Below are 17,152 nucleotides of genomic sequence, written 5' to 3'. Positions count from 1 at the left end.
TGAGGTTTTTTTTTCGTGTTCCCTAATTCTCGCCTTCCTAACTATGGATCAGATTGTATTCGGAAGCACGCTTCCATCGGTCTTCGGGTGACCGCCGGTCGCCGCGGTATATCCGCAGCCTTATAGTTGTCCGGTGAGTTTTCACCGCAACCGCACGATCGGCGGTCGCCCGTGGTACGGCGGACACGTATATGATACCTGGTCCGTAGCCGACCAGCTCGGAGTTGCTCTTTCAGATCCCGATTCTCTATAGGTCTGCTACAGGGGGTAAACAAAGTTCCAACTTTTACTATTTTCCCTACTTTCTTTACCGCTTCTCCCGATGTGCCCCGATAGTCCGTCTTTGGACTCTGAACGCAACACGCGTCCCAATGTCCGAAATCGAGTCGGAAGTTCTCATCCGAATTGCCAAAGCAATAGTTATCGGTACCAATTTGTAATGACAGTCGAAAGTTACAGCGTTATCAGATTCATCTTCGATTCTCGGTATTCCCGGTGGTAGTGGGATGCCAGCGAGGAAGATGCTGCGAATCGAACCATGCGATCGCGAAGCGTGAAAAAGAGAGCAATTGTAAAAATGAAAAGCAGAAAGTGAATTTTGGCACTCGACGCCTCTCTACCTCTCTCTCCCCCATCTCTCTCGGCGTCGCGGCGGAATTGTATCTCACCGCCCCCGATTTTCCCCTCCTCGCTCTGCCGAGTCGAGCGCGTTGCGCCGACCCTGGGGCAGATCCCGAATGTTGCCGAGTTCATCCGATGTCAACCACCGGCAGTGCTTCGGGTCAAAATATATTCAGTATATTCCAAACAAGCATGCGGCGTGCTATCACGTTTGTGTTTGCTCGAATGCCTCTGAATATCATTATTTGATAGGCAGCGCGGCGGGTTCGGCTACTTCGTCGGTCTACTACGAGGTCTACTACGATACTTGCTCGCTTGTTTCGTTGCACAGTGGTCAGTCAGTCAATCACTCAATCAGTCACTCAGTCAGTCACTCAGTCAATCAGTCAGTCAATCGTCAGTCAGTCAGTCAGTAAGTCAGTCAGTCAGTCAATCAGTCAATCAGTCAATCAGTCAGTCAGCCAATCAGTCATTCAGTAAGTCAATCAGTCAGTCAATCAGTTATCAGTCATCAATCAGTGTATCATTCATCGATCAATCATCAGTCAGTCATTTGGGCAGTCAGTCAGGCTGGCGGTCGGTGGAAAGAATAGTCGACGACGGTTATACGATATACCGTGTTAAAAATTATAATCCAGATTCGAAGTCGAGAGGCAGCCGCAAGAACAATGTGTTTGAACAAAAAGCAAACCCTATTATGTATTTTGAACGACCTATCTGGTTCCGACGCTGATTCTGATTCCGATACCGATATCAAGTCCGACCCAACTGATTGATTCGATCGCACGCATGCCGCGTATATCACTTGCCGCCGGAGCCTACCGAGGTGCAGTATCGATCATCGTTTCAAAGATTGCGAATAAAGTTAAAGCGGAGTAAGGAGAAGCAAATCAAAAAATAAAGTCCCCAAAAAATCGGAGGTATAACGAATGTAGATTACCCTTTCGGAGAGAAAAAAAACGAATGAACGAAAGCTAGTGGAACCGAGTTGTATCAACGAAAGAAATGGACATTCGAAATTTTTAGATGTAAGAAAATTTAATGATCGAAAATCGCGTGTAGACCGCAGTTCTTTAATCTCTGGAAGTAGGTAGTATTCGATATCGGCTAGCCGTCGTCTACGTGAATTATTGACTGGCGCATTGATTATTTATCGTTTGAAGATTGTTCTGACCGATCTCATTCTTAATACATCTCCTTTTCATCATCTTCGTGTACCCAGATCATGCGGGGAAATGAATAACGGAGGACGTTTATTCACGGATTCGAAGAGAGCGGTACGATATACAGCCCAACTGACGATATAAGTTTGTGTCTCAGACGTGGTGGAGGACTAAAGTGTAACGATACGAATAATATTGTATCTGTAAATGACGTAGAAGATATCCGCATATGCCTATGCGTACACAAATATCTATCACCGGGTAATCTGGTGCACAACGTCTTCGAGGCTCTTTGTTCTATTCTGCACATCGCCTGTTATAGCCGATTGGTGAGATTTTACAGATATCTAATACAAACATGTCCATCACATTCGCAAATACATATTTCACATCGCTAGATACTTGTAATATGTAACGCATGCACGTTTGCCCCTTCCCTCGACGCGCCACCTTTTCCTTTTCCTTCCTTCTCTCGTTTTTTTCGTCTTATCTGGCGCACTCCTCGTCTTTTATTTTCGTTTATCAAGACGCAATTTCCTTGCATCTAGTTTTGCGGTACCGCGGGATGAAACTCGCACGCCAATCAAGGTCGGTCGCCGTCGCACCGGCGGCAATATACTTACATTACGGATGCACGTATGTATACGTAGTACGTTGCTTCTGACTTGACACTTGGCGCTCCTCACTTCTCTCTATCATTTCGATCTTGGCTGCAGACTTGGACACGTGTATACCAACTCGTGCATAATTTACACGATACACAGTTTACACGATATCGTGCGTACAATTCGCGGAGCTTGTATGTGCAGCGGTTTCTTACCTCTCATACACCCGGGGTACGCCTGTCTCTGTGAATTCCACGATTCGGTGCGGCGATGAGAGTGCCGCGATATTTAATTGTCGGCGAGATCCCCGCTTGCACATAATGCATAACAATTTATGATATTTACACGAGATTCTATTCAATATCAATGTTGAATCGCTCGCATCGCCATGAATAATAATCACAAGTCACGACCGAAGATCTCGGCGACGAACGCGTGCATGTACCCCGTGCTCGAAGAACCGTTGGGCGGTCGACGAGGAGCAGAGCCTCTGAGTAGCTAGCTATCCTCGGCTTCGGAAATAATTGGAACATGTACAGACGACGCGACCGTTTTTATCATGACAAACAGTGGCGCAAAATAGTCGAAGGTAACAAACCCTATGCAAAGAAACGACAGCGTTTTATTTGAAACGCGGCTTTTCACGCGTCTAGTTACGGATCTCTATACCGTTATTAGTTGTTGCTTGTTTTACGTTGTACTTGGATACCATTTTACAACACGTGGCGAGATGCTGTATGACTTGCGCGATTTTCTGCAGTTGGCATTAAGCCGCGACGCGCCTACAACGTGATATTACCTGTGCAAGTAACATGACTGGCCTTTTTTCTTCTTACCTCGCCTTCCACCATCCCTCGTTGCGTCCCTTAATTCCTCGGTCGTTTCATCTGCTTTGACGTCTGTTCGCTGCAAATATTCCATCTAAATTCAAATCATCAGCTGTGAGTTGGCTTGTGAGTCACGCCATCATCCTCCATCATCGTTTTATGCCGTGTTGCACCTTCGAATTTCATCGTTCATTACATTGCGATTTAGCCCAACAGCGAGTAAGTACGAACGTATAAGGCGATGCGGTTTCGTAGTCTGCGATCGTCGTATGCAAACGGAGGATTGTTGCCCGACGAACTGAAAAAACTGAATCCCAACGATCCGGGCTTTAGTCACTGAACTTGAAAGTGATAGGATATAATGAGCGGTTTACAACGGTTCGAGGACCGAATATTCCATCGTATGTGTTGGCTCGAAAAAATCATTCAACGTATATTACGTATGTATATCAGCCCGACACGCTCTAATTCACACACACGCGAACCGATCGTCACGTAGTATCTTCACCCGTTGTTTTACGTAGCGATATGGAAGAGAATGAAATAAAATAAAAACCCGCCGCAGTTATTGGTCCATTACTCAAATGATGTATACGTACGTACAGGTCGTTCGTCTACCTGTATAATCGTTATGCTCGTTTGGACGAGACTCGATAAATTTTTTAGCGCGTCGATGCGGGAGCTGTACCGCGAAAAAAATGAAACGAGAAAGAGAAAGATTGCGCTTTTGGTGATTCGATTATACGTTCGAACTTTATCGAGCAGGTAAAGTCATATTTGGCGATGACGAGTAATTTTTAACAATAATTTTCTGAAAAATATCCAGCCAGCAGTTCGTGAGATAAAATGCACAGGCGCTTCCCTACTTGCAATAGATGTACGATAGTCGTGAGCCGTGATATCGTTTTTCCTAACGCAGAAATGTGCAACGCGATGCGAACTTTTCCAGAATCGTTGCGGAGCGGAGCAGCCTATTTACTATCGCGCCGCACTTGCTCGGCACGTAATTGTATACATAGCTATATATCTACACAACGCCGGCGTATAGGCATATCACGCGGCTCGTGCAATGCGGAAGATTTTCCAATGGCTTTTAATTGGCGCGTTTAGCCTAATAAATTTCCCGGTCGTCGTCGTATTTTCAGCACATCGCGCGTAGGAAATGATGAGCCGCCGGTGTAATCTACCGTATAGTCGAGCTTCTGTTGCGGCGTGCGGTGCAGTGTGATCGAGGTGCCCGAAGAGAACTGCGGTAGCGAACTGCTCGGTGGATCGATCGGCACGGGACCGCTTTGGTAATTTGATATTTCGTTTCCTCCGTCCACCCCGTTGTGCACGGGGGCGGCGCGCACCGCGTGCGTAACGTTAAAAATAGTTTGAAATTTCAGCCGCGCAAAGTGCTGAAATTACGAACTAGAAATTCGTATATATATATATTCGAATTGGGGAATCAATGGAACACGTACGTCTAGAATTGTACAATTCCCGACGCTGGGAGCTAAAAAATTCATCCGTTGGTGGGGTGGATAGTTTTTATTACGCCGCGCAGCGCGACGTGTGCGTCGAGGGGGATGCGGAGGTGGTAGATTTTTAGACGGAACCTCGGGTCGCATTCCTCCGGGGGGCCGTGCAGCGGCATCAGCGTCACCAACAGCGGCTGGTATTGAGACAAATCTTCCGATTAGCGATTGTTCAAATTGCTTCTACTTATCAAAGAGCCCACTTTCGAGCGGTTCGTTCGACTTTATTGCTGACGAACGACTCGTCGTCGTCGACTCGTCGACGACTCTATACGGAGTGTACCGTCATTACCGAACGACCCCAGCTCGCGGACGAGCGCGAACAGATCGAATCAGAAGGGGAACCTCCGGAGTCTTTTCTTCGCTCACGTCCATTGTGCCTGGGTTTTACGAAATAAAAAAAAAATAAAAATATCCCCTCCCCATTGTCGCTACCCTCGTCGCCCCGCTGTTTTTCCTTTTATATATTACTTCGCTTTTCTCCTCCATTTTCTTACCAGCTATCTCGTCGCACTCCCTGGCCCCCCCTCTCGGGGCTAAAGTACCTCGCCTCTGGCCGCGCGTGCGATATTCTCGCCTTTTGTCCGACGATCGGACCAAGGTGAAATTCGTAATTCTTGCGCTCGTAATAATCCATTGCGGACGCAGGACGCGTACGCGTAAACCGAATCCGCGATGGCGTTAGAATCGCAAAATTATTATTAGTTAGCTAGATTTTCATTACCGCGCACATAACCGTGCATCAAGCCCGCGGACCGTGTAAATACTCGTAATGGGGTGGATGTGAAATATGACGACTTTACTCACGATTACGATTACCCCCCCATAAAACGTGGCAATGACGTCACGCGCCTATATTTATGGCCACATTCGCTATTGTACATCCGCGCGAATGACAGCGTGCGGTCACAAACGGTTCCTCCGCACCCTTATAGGTACACACGGGTACAGGTATACCGAACCTACTCGTAAGTAATTAGCGCGGTTGCTCGTGACACACGTATAACCATCTACGTGCCTGTGAAAGGCACGTATACTACGTACACTTGTAAGTATTTCGTACATTATACTCGTACCTACAATCTGCAGAGCATCGGTTGGGATGTAGGTCGCGTAGACGTGCGACGCCGCTTCCGTTGGTTCCTAATTCGCATATAATTTGCGTTTCACCCGAGCGTTACCCGATAGTGGAAACGCGAGCGGGGATAACGATAAGGACATTAGACGGCGTAACGAATCGGGGTAACGAAAAAGCTGACCGGGTCCTCCCCGCGTCGGAACCCCCGTGGCGCTAGCGCGAAAATATTTTGGCAAAGCGCGTCAGTTATACGTATCCGTTTCCTGTTTGCGAAAAAACAAAACGAATGAATGAATAATTCTTTTTTCAGCTGCTACTCCGTGTAATTAATGCGCGACTAACGTACGCTTACGCGATACGTTGTACAGGTAATCTGCCGTGTTTTATATTATCGGTGTATATATAGAGGTATGTATGCAAGTTCTCAGGTAGCATTGAACGTATGACCAGGTAAACTTTTTTATTTCTAACATTTTAAACACGGCAGATGTATAGGTAGGTACGTCGGATTGGTGTAAAAGAAAAATTATATATACCGTCTAATAACGGGGGTTGGATGATATTTATTTTTTTTTTAAGAATTTTTTTTTTTTTTTCCTTCAAAGCACGTTCGAGACAGACTTGTAACGTAATTATACAGGAGATCTAATTATCGTGTGCAGGGAAGTGTACCAACATTTCAGTTGCTGGCAAACTGGAAACGGGGGAAGGGTATATATGTATATATACGGAGAAGACTCGCAGGAAACTCGGCAAAGATATAACTTGATGGATCCAACTCGTGTACTCACGTATGTACCTACGTACGTTACCTACACCGGTATACATTTTTCAGCCGACAAATCCGCGGGCAGTAAACAAAAAAAAAAGAAAACAAAAAATAAAAAAAAGAAGCAATCTCAAAAATATGGGACTCATTTGGAATAATAGTATAGCTCGAGCACTCGGATCTGTCTCGGGTTGTACGTGTGTATACCCTACGCCCGCACAGGAGTGCTCGCAGCTTGTCGTTGGTATAGAATTTATTCAACAGTCTTCGAATTATTTCCCCTCCGGGAAGGTATAGCTGCGGGGTATCGTCGCGCGGTTATATTTGCATCTATGTACTTGCACAGGTGTGTATAGGCCGTAGGGTGCGCGAGGTGGATGGCTGGCGTATAAAGTAGGTGGGTTATAGCTACGGTTCAAGAGGGTTCGGTCCGAGTAATCGATAGCCGGACGTGCCTCGCAGGGCTCTTTTACATCCTCGGTCTTATACGGGCGCAAGACTGGACTCTTCCAGTCGAGGAAGGTCGACGTCGTCGCGATACAACGCGCGAAACCGATCGAACCGAACCTCGTTCTATCCCCGAGAACCCCGAAATCTCTGCTCGCGACACCCGCCAAATTAACCCTCCCCGGACTGGATACGGATCCTAGCACTCCCGTCGCGACTGATGGCTCGGCGAAAAACGCGACGAAAATAACAATGTGTATACTGCGCACGCTGAGAAGAGTGGCACAATGATATCGTTTAGCGACAATAACGAATATGCCTTTACAAGATGAGGATCTATTTCACTCGGTGAAGGATCACGTGATTCCCATGTTCCTGACGTTCTTTGGTCGGTTTTTCATTCTCTCTTATCCTTATTCTACTTTGACACCGTTCCGGGACCGCAGGTTGAGGTGGTTCAAAAATTTGCAATTCATTTGGTCGCCCGGATACGATTTCATTCTAACTCGACGCGTCGTGATATTCGTGGTGAGCTTTTGTCTCTTCATCTTTTAATTCCAATTGAACATTTCCACCGAGACGACGGCCGTGGAAACGGTTCCGATGTTACGGTTGCCACGGTAACAGTTCCCATGAAAATTAGCGAGATCCTAGGAGGCCCTGTAAGCGAGCGGAGTCCTAGAAGAGCTATAGATAGAGATATTCCTAGGTGGTATCCGCAAGTGTGCGCAACACGTACGACACGATTGAATTTGCAAACTGAGCGTAGATATCTAATTGTAAGTACGGTTACGCAGGTTACATACCGTATTCGCACGAGGCGGTATATCAGCGCTGTCGCGATAATTTTGCTTTGCTAATTTCCCCGAGATAGTCACGTAAAATGCCGAGTATTTTGCTTTTCTGGTAAAATGAGAGAGAGTGTGCGGACTACTCCTATCCGCAGGTATTCATTTATGCGCACTTTTTAGCATCGCGATGTTCCTACGGAAGAAACCTACGGGGCATATTCAAGCGCCGAGATAATTATGCAAACAAAATTGTATACTTTTCAGTTTTGGTTTTTTTCTTTTTTTTTTCAAGTATTTCCCGAGTCAATTTTGTTTACAATTCGCCGATGTAATTATTCATACGTTATCGATATCATTTTTTTTTTCTACACTCGGCGAAGTTGATTCTGGGCCAAGTCCTCCCCCCTGTATCGTTCCTGTGCGACGAGTGAGCCAGAACGCGAATCGTCGAGTGTACACTGCGATACGTATGAGCTGAATTCCTACGTATGAACTTTTTGCGGTTACGTGAAAATTCCGAGAAAAAAATCATCACGTTGAGGTAGGTCGCTAAGCGGTTTAAAGGGTTATTTACGATGTTTTTCGCACATCTGCAAAATAGTTCAATTCAAGAGATAAGGAGGTGTGAACAAGATTTATTGGGTGTCGACGGATCGTTCTGCACCTTCGAATGTAGAAGCAAAAATAAGTAAGCCTTCGAACCTCATGATCTGTTAAGGTCGCATGAATTATTTTTACATATTTTTGACATGTCGACGATTCGAGCACGTGAGCAGGTGTCAAAAAAAAAAAAATGACGTCGAATCCAATATGCATATCAAAGTACATCCAACCGAGCGAATGGTTGCGGCTATTCATGTGGTCTCGCGAGCGTCTGATAAATGCGGCGGTAATAGAAATTTCCCTTTCCCAAAATCTGCAGCTACGTTTTTTATGTGCAGCGCACATACGACGTGCGATGATAGCCTAGGTTTATTCGCGTACATGTCGAATTAGGCATGCATACCGATGTGATTGTAAAGTGTAGTATACTTGCCGGCGAGTACACGTATATCGTGTGTGTTATATGCTCATCGCCGCGATCGCGTGGCTTATGAAATAAAATGAAGCGATAAGAATATTTTCCGAACGTTAAACGTTCGCTGTTATAGTTATGTGGTCAGATTGTTATTTAAATATGATTATTTGAATAGGCTTTTCCATTTGGCATCGCTTAATTAGCATCCGTAAGGCTCTCGATCGGTAATTGGCGTGGGTCACGACTCGGGAAGCTGCTTCACTTGACCTTTCTAATAATCGACGAGTGTTATAGCTCCAGGTGTACGACGTACGTATAGTCCGACTGGCGACAAATGAAATTCAGATCCCGTCGAAGCTAATAATTTATTTGCGTACGAACCCTACTAAATTTCAAATTAAATCTGCAGTTGAAACTGTACACTCGCTCGAATACGGCCAATGTACGTATACACGTGTATGGTATTTTGACCTAATTAAATACTCTGTCCGTTTTACAAAGATAATTGTATTAATTATATTTGTTTTAAAGATATTTTAATTGCATCCATATAGCCTCGCGATTAATTAAAATTGTTATCAGCGTCAAACTAATTTTTCAACGATTCCACGTAATACGTAATTCGCAAATACCAACCACTATACTTGTATACCTATTTCGCGGTGATGTTTTTGAATAAATTACAAACGTACACGGGAGAGACGGATGGAGATATGGGAAAAAGCTGTTTGTTGTACGGGGAGACGGTAACACACGTATTTGCGAAGGTGTTCAAGCGCGAGAAAAAAATTTCGTTTAAAAGTTGGCCCGGCGCTCGCGGGTAGCGGGGACGACAAGGGCGACTGAAAATTAGTTTTTTTTTTTCTGTACTTGACTCTGTTTATTTTCAAAGCGAAAGAGTATCAAAGTTTTCGCCGTATCGTGCAGCTACGAGGAAAAGTACCGAGCGATTGTAATTACGAGAAGACGGCCGGCACTTATTACAAGTGAAAAGAAAGAGACTAACAAAAGCGCAGAGATTCGGAGTGTTGAACGGACGAAGGAACCGCCCCGCAGCCCCGGATCCCTTTCATTTCCCTCGTCTCTCCTTTTCCCGGTCTTCGTTCCTCCGTTTTTCTCCCCTGGGAAACGGGATTCGACTTTCATTCGCCGTCTCGCCGCCCTTCCGTTCGCCTCGCGTCCCGCCGAATTTGGTCAAACATTTTCGTTCACCCGCGGGGGAGGGGCAAGAGTTCGAGCGAATTCGACGCGACGATCGTCGAACGGATTGATCGGTTCGTTATTTCTGTGCACGTCGCATCACGCGATTAACGTATGACGCATAATTAGATAAGGATAAACTTCATATGCCTAGGATAACTCGCGGCTGCAGTTCGTCACGGTCGTATTCCGCATTTGTATACGGACTTTCATTGCGCGCCTCGTCGCGATCGTCTCGTTCAAGGTTTTCGTTAATGTCGGAGAGAGGAGTCGGCGTCCAGCTCGGCCGACACCTCCGAGAACGGACTGCCCATCGCTCAATGCTAATCCACACCGATTTCTGCTAATTATTATTTACGCGCACGAGCATCGTCGCCTCCATCGCTTAAGAAGAATAATCGAATACGCGCGCTGTATCCTCGGATCATTTTTTTTCACGCACGCAGGATTCGTCGCAACCGCCGATGGAAGGAGAAAAGCACTGCGGTGCACGTCGGTGTACCTCGGTGTAACGGATACATCTGTTTTAAGCGCAATCCCGCCGACTGCTGGCGAAGAGTAAAACATGAGCATCGAACGCGCGCGCTTTGCATACGAAACCGGAGACTCCGCCGAAGAACGGGCGGTCCATGCAAAGCACCGCAGATATGGGCTTTCCTTCGAATGTGGCTTTCGCGGGCAGCCGCGGATGGTAGGTAGGGCAAATTGAAGATGGCCGAGTACGAAGAGGGTGCCGGTCGGTGGTGGTACAACGCCAGTGGAAACAATCGAGCGGTCGCTGGATATTTCCCGCGTGCACTTCGAGAGGCGCACTCGATGCAATTACATTGAAGTTATACAGTACGGCTAGCTCGTGGCGTTCAAAGCGTTTCGGTGCGGGACGCTGTTGGGAGTGGATATTCGTGAGTTTGTTGATTACGTAATTAATGTATCAGCTAGTTGTTCGATTCGCTGTGTTCTCTCTCCCCGCAGTATATCGGTGAACTCGCTGGGACGTCCGTCGGTACAGCTGAATTAAAATTCCCCGGCGAGGTGGCGACGGACCCAGCGATATACTCTTACGTGGTCCAAGAGCCGCCGAAAAACTTCGACTTTTCCATCTCGTTTCTTTCTACGAGTAAGAAATTCTCCGCAATCGGGGGGTACGTCGAGCGATGTATACGTCGATATGGAGATGTTCGTCGCTTACGGAGCGCGGGCTTATGTAAGATCTTCGAAAACCAAACTCGAACAAGTTAGATATGAAAATGATAAGAGTAAAGTTGACAAACAAGTGATCGCAGTAAAAATAAATCACAAATGTTAATCTCCTCGATCGAGGTTTTCGCCGAAAGTTTCGCAGACCGCCGGTCGTTGCTTGACGATTTCAGAATCGATCGGTTCGGCTCCCTTCTCTCTTTCCGTCTCGTACTTCGATGTGAAAACGTATCGTAAGTGTAATAATGGCAGATTTCGCCTTTGTTCACGTATCCGTAAAATATATACGGCCGTACGTGGTATGCGGGCTTTGCACCCGTTTCAGAAAATACCGAATGTTAGCAGCGTCGCGGTACGTACGTACAGTCCGTACACATAAATTTCATATAATACGTAATACGTATACCTATAACATGACTTGGATAACGCGTATCGCTCGCCCGCCACTGAACCGCGATATCGACGCTTTGATACAACTGTATTAATACGATAGGCATGTGCGTTCCGAACAGAGAGCAGTTCGACCATTAGACTGCCTAGGCGTGCACGAGGTTACGCAGGTCCCTCGTCTCTCTACAGGTCCCAAGGAGTCGAAGTGGCGAATACAGACGATGGAAATGAATCGAGTCAAATCCGAGGTCCGGCTGGGGCAGCTGGGCGCGAGGAGGAGATCCTAGGCGAAGCTTGCACCTGCTAAGTTTTAAGTTTTCGCGTAATCCGTGCCGCGCAATCGGACATCACGGTGTGTTGCAAGATCGGATATGGAACGAAAAAAGAAAAAAACAGAAATATCCAATAAGGACAAATATTTGATCAGACGTTAGATAGCAAGAGGCGATGCGCAGCTAGGTGTTTCGCTTCCAGAGGCAGATTTAGAGTTCGCTATCAGTTTCGTTCTTTTTAGTTCTTAATTTGAGACCAGTTCGTAAATTATTTTCCACAAGCGTTGTCCGATCGACAACGATCAACTCGCGTCCGATAAAAATGATTAAGTTATCCCAACCATCCACTTATGTTAATCGGTTCACCGAAAAGATCAGATATTAACGCCGACGAGTGTCTGTCACAATAGTGGCTCCTGAATTCACCTGTTCCACATCTTATCTACCATCGCACACAACTATTATGTGATGTAACTGCGCGATGATAATCTGGAAAACTAAACGAAATGAGGTTACGTATCAAACAGTTTGTTCTCTGAGTAAACGAAATTCATTTTTTCTCCTCAGCTTCGACTTCCAGTACTTCGTTAATTTTATTGCAATTAGCACGTATTTCTAGCATTAGGAATCAAACGAGTGTCAAATTTGATTCTCCGTATTTTTGTCGGACGCTTTGTCAGAATATACGTTGTATTATTGTATTTCGCAGTTCACGAGTAGCTCGCTATGCGGAATCTTCTCTTATCTAACCCACCGTGCCAGTGAATTCGATATCTTTGAAATCACATCTGATCTACATTAATGACTGCTACTGTTTTTCTACGTTTTCAAAGCGCGACGAAGTCGATTCCCAAGTTTTAGTATCTCCAGAGATAAGCGTCTTGTGTTTTTGAAAAGATCTATTCACCAACACCGGTCGCCCCGTGAGAGTTATAGAAGTAATAATCATCGCTCGCCATATTAACTCGTTTCGAAGACCGGTCTCGAGATTTTCTTTTGACGTAGGTATAATATCATTTCAGTCCGCATATAATCTCTACCGTTCCCTTTTTTTTTTTTTCATCAGCGTCCTCGCTTCTCTCATGAATCCAGTATTCTGGTTTTTTCGGCTCGCCAGGATCAATAGATGAGCACGCGAAAAGAAAATGCGAAGATTTCTCTGTGCGTCGCAAATGATCCCTTATTCCCCTGGTAAAAATGAATAAAAATGAATTTTTCGATCCAGAGGTAAAAAATTTCCTGACCCTTCGTGCGTCGGAGTCCCCCGAATCACCGCGAAAACCTCGACGGTCAAGGAAGGAATATATCGCGGCGGTCGAATCATCGAAACATCGGTCGATTTCGAAATTAGTCCGATTAAAGTATTTGCCGCTCATTGTTTCGCCCGAGGAGTTTTCTTACATCGTATAAAAGAAGCGGACGAAACGCTTGTAATTTAGTCAGCCGGCTCCCCGCCCGAGCTCTTCAAGTTCACCTCCCCGAGTCCATTCTTCTTTAAACTCACCCGTCCGAGCCACCCCTCGGCAGCTATTCTTACCAGCGCATAGGTAATTGTGAGTGCCGCGGGCTTAGATTCGCATTCTCTCACCGCCGAAGACGGGCTCACGTCCATAAATCCGCTCTGCAGTCCCTCGGCGAAGGAACAAAGGGATCGGGGGAGGGGGGTGGGGGTTGGAGCCATTTTGCAAGGAAATTGAAAAACAAAAAAATAAAAAGAAATAAAAAAAAATGAAAAAAAAAAGAAAGTATCGGAAGAGAACAAAAGGAAAAAAGTTTTCTTTTTCTCGTCGCGGACATATCGCCGGAAAATTCACAGTGTGCGGCGGAAAAGCTGTTTACGATTATAACGTAGTTGCTTTTATACTCGCCTTGTCCTTGTCATTGTACATTTATTATATGCGCTCGTTTTAATTTATTCGAATGTTTTTTTTTTTTTTTTCTCCTGAGGGATTATTCTTTGGATAAAGGCTTTTAAATTTCTATCAATATTACAGGCGGGTTGAAACATTCGGGGTACGATGCTTAAAAATGAGGGAATCCCGGATGAAAAATGCCCGGGAATAAAACTCGTACGGTGGAGGGGGAGGGGAATCTGACGCGTGCGGAAAATCTGAAATTTCAAAGCGTGGATACCCCGTCCGTGAATTAGGTTTGTCTCGATATATCTTACCTCGCACAACCGTGCGATCGATCAAATCGAGACGTGCCTTGTACATGTATACGCGCGCCTCTCTTCATACCAGAACTTGATTTGGTTCTGCATTCGCTGTTATACCATATGAAAGGGAAATGTGCGGAATTGAATTTGTACACGCACACCTGTACGAAATCGCCTTCGCCGTAACCGTAGTCGAGCGTGTACATCGATGAAAATCAGTCATCGGTGCGACCGTCGACGGACGATTTCGCTATCCGGAAATTAAAAATTACGCGACTCTTTCCAAGCGGCAAATTATCCAATTCGTTGCGGTGTTCGGCTGGAATTCCACCAGAAACGGATCGATTGTACGTCAGCGACCTGCACCACCCATCTGCCTGCCCAATATCACCCGTCTAGTCTGCACTGGGGCAGGCGCGGGCAGCCGCGTTCGCCGCGATATCGTATCACCGCACTAATAAAACAGCCGTACAGAGTTCGTGAAAAATGTTTACCCAGCAGTTCTCATTTCCTCGCGCGTCTCGACTCTCTTTCACTTTTGAATGCAATTCAGATTCAACGCAGTCTGGTAACGAGTGAAAATTTAGCGAGACGCAGGCGCGCGCGCGATCGTTCGTCCGGTTGGTAATTCGGTTAGCGGGGTGGTCGAGGGTGACCACCTGCAGCGGTTACAGTCGCGATCGTAGCAGGCGTCAGATCAATCCGCACCCCTGCGTCCGCACACTTCGCCCTCCGTCCCCGCCCGTGACATCTATTGGTTTCCATTCATCACTCTAGTTGGCTTACGTGCTTTCCGTTGAGCCGCTACCGTTCGCCGCTTCGCCCATCGGAATTGCTCGGAAAAATCTGAGTGCAAAAACGAACCGACTCCCTACCGCAATTCCTGCAAACCGCTATACCACCTACGCGCCAACGGGGTTTCACCTGACAAACTCCCGTGTACTATACACACTCTTCCACTTTATCAGTCCCCGCGCAATTCTAGTTTTTTGTTCCTCTCGTTTTTTTTTTCTGATTCCGCGCGTCCGTCGGATCGAGGCGATGTTTTTTCGACAAATTTCAGAAGTTTACAGCCGCGTCGTCTATTACGGTCCGCGAACAAAGGAGATGCTTTTAGAAGTAGCGTCGTTTTGTCTCGTCGTACGACACCCATCATGCGGCAATTTCCGTGCCTCAGACCCGATACCTCCTTTATAGCATCCGCGATACGCTACGTACCGTGGCAGATGCGATGAAACCAGACTCGGTATACGCTACACTCTGTGCGAACAAACACCGAGGCGTTCTTCTAACTCGGTAGCGTTTTTAAGTTCAACGCGAGACACGCGGGACGCCGCGTCTTTCCGATCTCAATTGAAGCGCGGATCGCGCCACACCCCTCGAGGAATTTAGAGGCGTAACGACGAAAAATAGCGAATCGTATGTAAATGTCGTCGTACGGTGCTCGATACGTAGGTGGAGGTACCCCGGCATATTCGTTTCCGAAGATCGCTGCGGAGGCTGCGAACGGCGTTACAGTCGTCATCCGCACACTCTAGTTTCGCAATGCCCATAGCGGCAGGCCAGAAGCACTCTCGTAAAACTCTCATAAATTTCCGAAGAGGACTTGCATTGTAGATCTAGATCTCGTGTCGGAGTAGCGTGACGGTTACGCGGAGGTGCGACACGGCGGTAGTAGTCGGCGGTACGAGGGGAGAAAGAGGAGCGAAGTGGAGCTCAAGGGACAAGGATGGCGGTGGTCGTGGTCCCGGGTAGCTGGAGCGACCGGGGTGAGTCTAGTGACGTCAGACGAAGACCTAGAGGCTAGAAGCGAGGCGAGGATGAGGCGTTGCGAGTGGAACTGCCGGCGTAAAGGAACGAGGGAAATTTACAGGAGATGCGTCGCTTCGCTTCCAATTATTGCTTCACGTAAAACACGTTGGAATATAATTAGAAAGGAAAAACTGCGGATTCTTTTTCGATCTCGGGCTCTCGCGGAATAATCTTCAACGAGAATTGATTACCTTTTCGGGCTGTGGGACGGGATGACGTGGACTGTACCGTACGAAACCCGGAAGATATAGAAGAAGAGCCTTTCTTTTTTCCACGGGGTTTCCGCGCGTCGCGTTTTTTCCTGGCCTCCATTTTTCAGGTGTTGGAATCCTGGCGGAATTGAGCAAAAAGCAGAACCATCTCGCTCCGAGTATGTTGAGCTCTCTCGGTCCCTCGCGTAGTCTTATTTTTGGTACACGATTATTAATTTTCAATTAATACCAAATATCCCAACGCCCGAAGGAATAATTTTTCAATATCAAGTGTTTCAATTGCCTTGAGTGGAGGAAAAGAAATCAAAGGAAATTAAAACTGGAACGAATTGCGAAAGAACGACCACAGAAATTATTGGGAAATTTAAGTGTACTTCGAGTAAGAAATTGTCTTGGAATAATTGGACCTCGAATTGGACGGAATCGAAAAAATTCCATCTGCGAGAATTTTTCCCCCCTTTCAAGGGAAGTTGGGGAATCGATTCGATTTGAAATTAGTAATTTCTCGGTCTTCTTCTCATGTATGTAATTGAGTTGTGAACCGGACACCGTTATTCCCGAAGCGTGCAGAATCCGGAAGATCGTCCGACGCCTGTAGTCGATGTCAGGTAGACCCCCGAAGTGGTAAAAAAGGGAGTGTTTCCCGTCTGGCGTTGCGGTGATTCCTCGATCGCATGACCGAGGGTAAGCTATAGGTAATTTCGGGACGAGGGTGAACGTCCACGACTAGCGAGAGGGCGGCAGAAGCCCGCTAGTAGCTAACTTACAAATTCTGGTCACGTAGCGCGAGCTTTGTTCCTCCTCTCAACCGCTTTGTTTCGCATTACGGACCCCCGCAGTTCGTCCACCGCCACCGCCACCATATTCGGACATCGTCGCGGTCAATTTCTTAATTTTGCTCCGTTCACGTCGCGAAATTCAAACGTGTTTTGTTACGAACGAAACGAACACAATTTGCGCGACGCTCGTTCTCTGCGATTCAAACTTCACCTACCTACCTTTCGTCTGTACGACGAAAAAGCTGGAATACCGGGCGGACGTACACTCGTACGTGTCTCGTGGACGATGTAGG

The 17,152-nt window shown here is 46.6% G+C and overlaps 1 protein-coding gene across 6 annotated transcripts in view; it reads left to right on the top strand.

Moving 5' to 3' along the window:
• Positions 1-795: 795 nt before the first annotated feature.
• The window catches only part of LOC105683733, a 61,868-nt gene continuing 45,511 nt past the window's right edge, over positions 796-17,152 (top strand). Inside the window, exons 1-2 of one of the 6 annotated variants that reach the window (XM_048651739.1) lie at positions 796-1,033; positions 1,844-2,113. The gene's annotated coding sequence lies outside the window, so the exon portion shown is untranslated. Of the gene's footprint in view, positions 1,038-1,057; positions 1,098-1,843; positions 2,114-4,420; positions 4,512-17,152 lie in introns of those variants that run through there. The other 5 variants (XM_048651745.1, XM_012396536.3, XM_020851080.2 and 2 more) reach the window with 5 other exon arrangements.

The sequence above is a fragment of the Athalia rosae genome, chromosome 1 (assembly GCF_917208135.1).
Source record: "Athalia rosae chromosome 1, iyAthRosa1.1, whole genome shotgun sequence".
NCBI classification, from domain to species: Eukaryota; Metazoa; Arthropoda; class Insecta; order Hymenoptera; family Athaliidae; genus Athalia; species Athalia rosae.
This window is presented reverse-complemented; position numbering and strand designations above follow the sequence as displayed.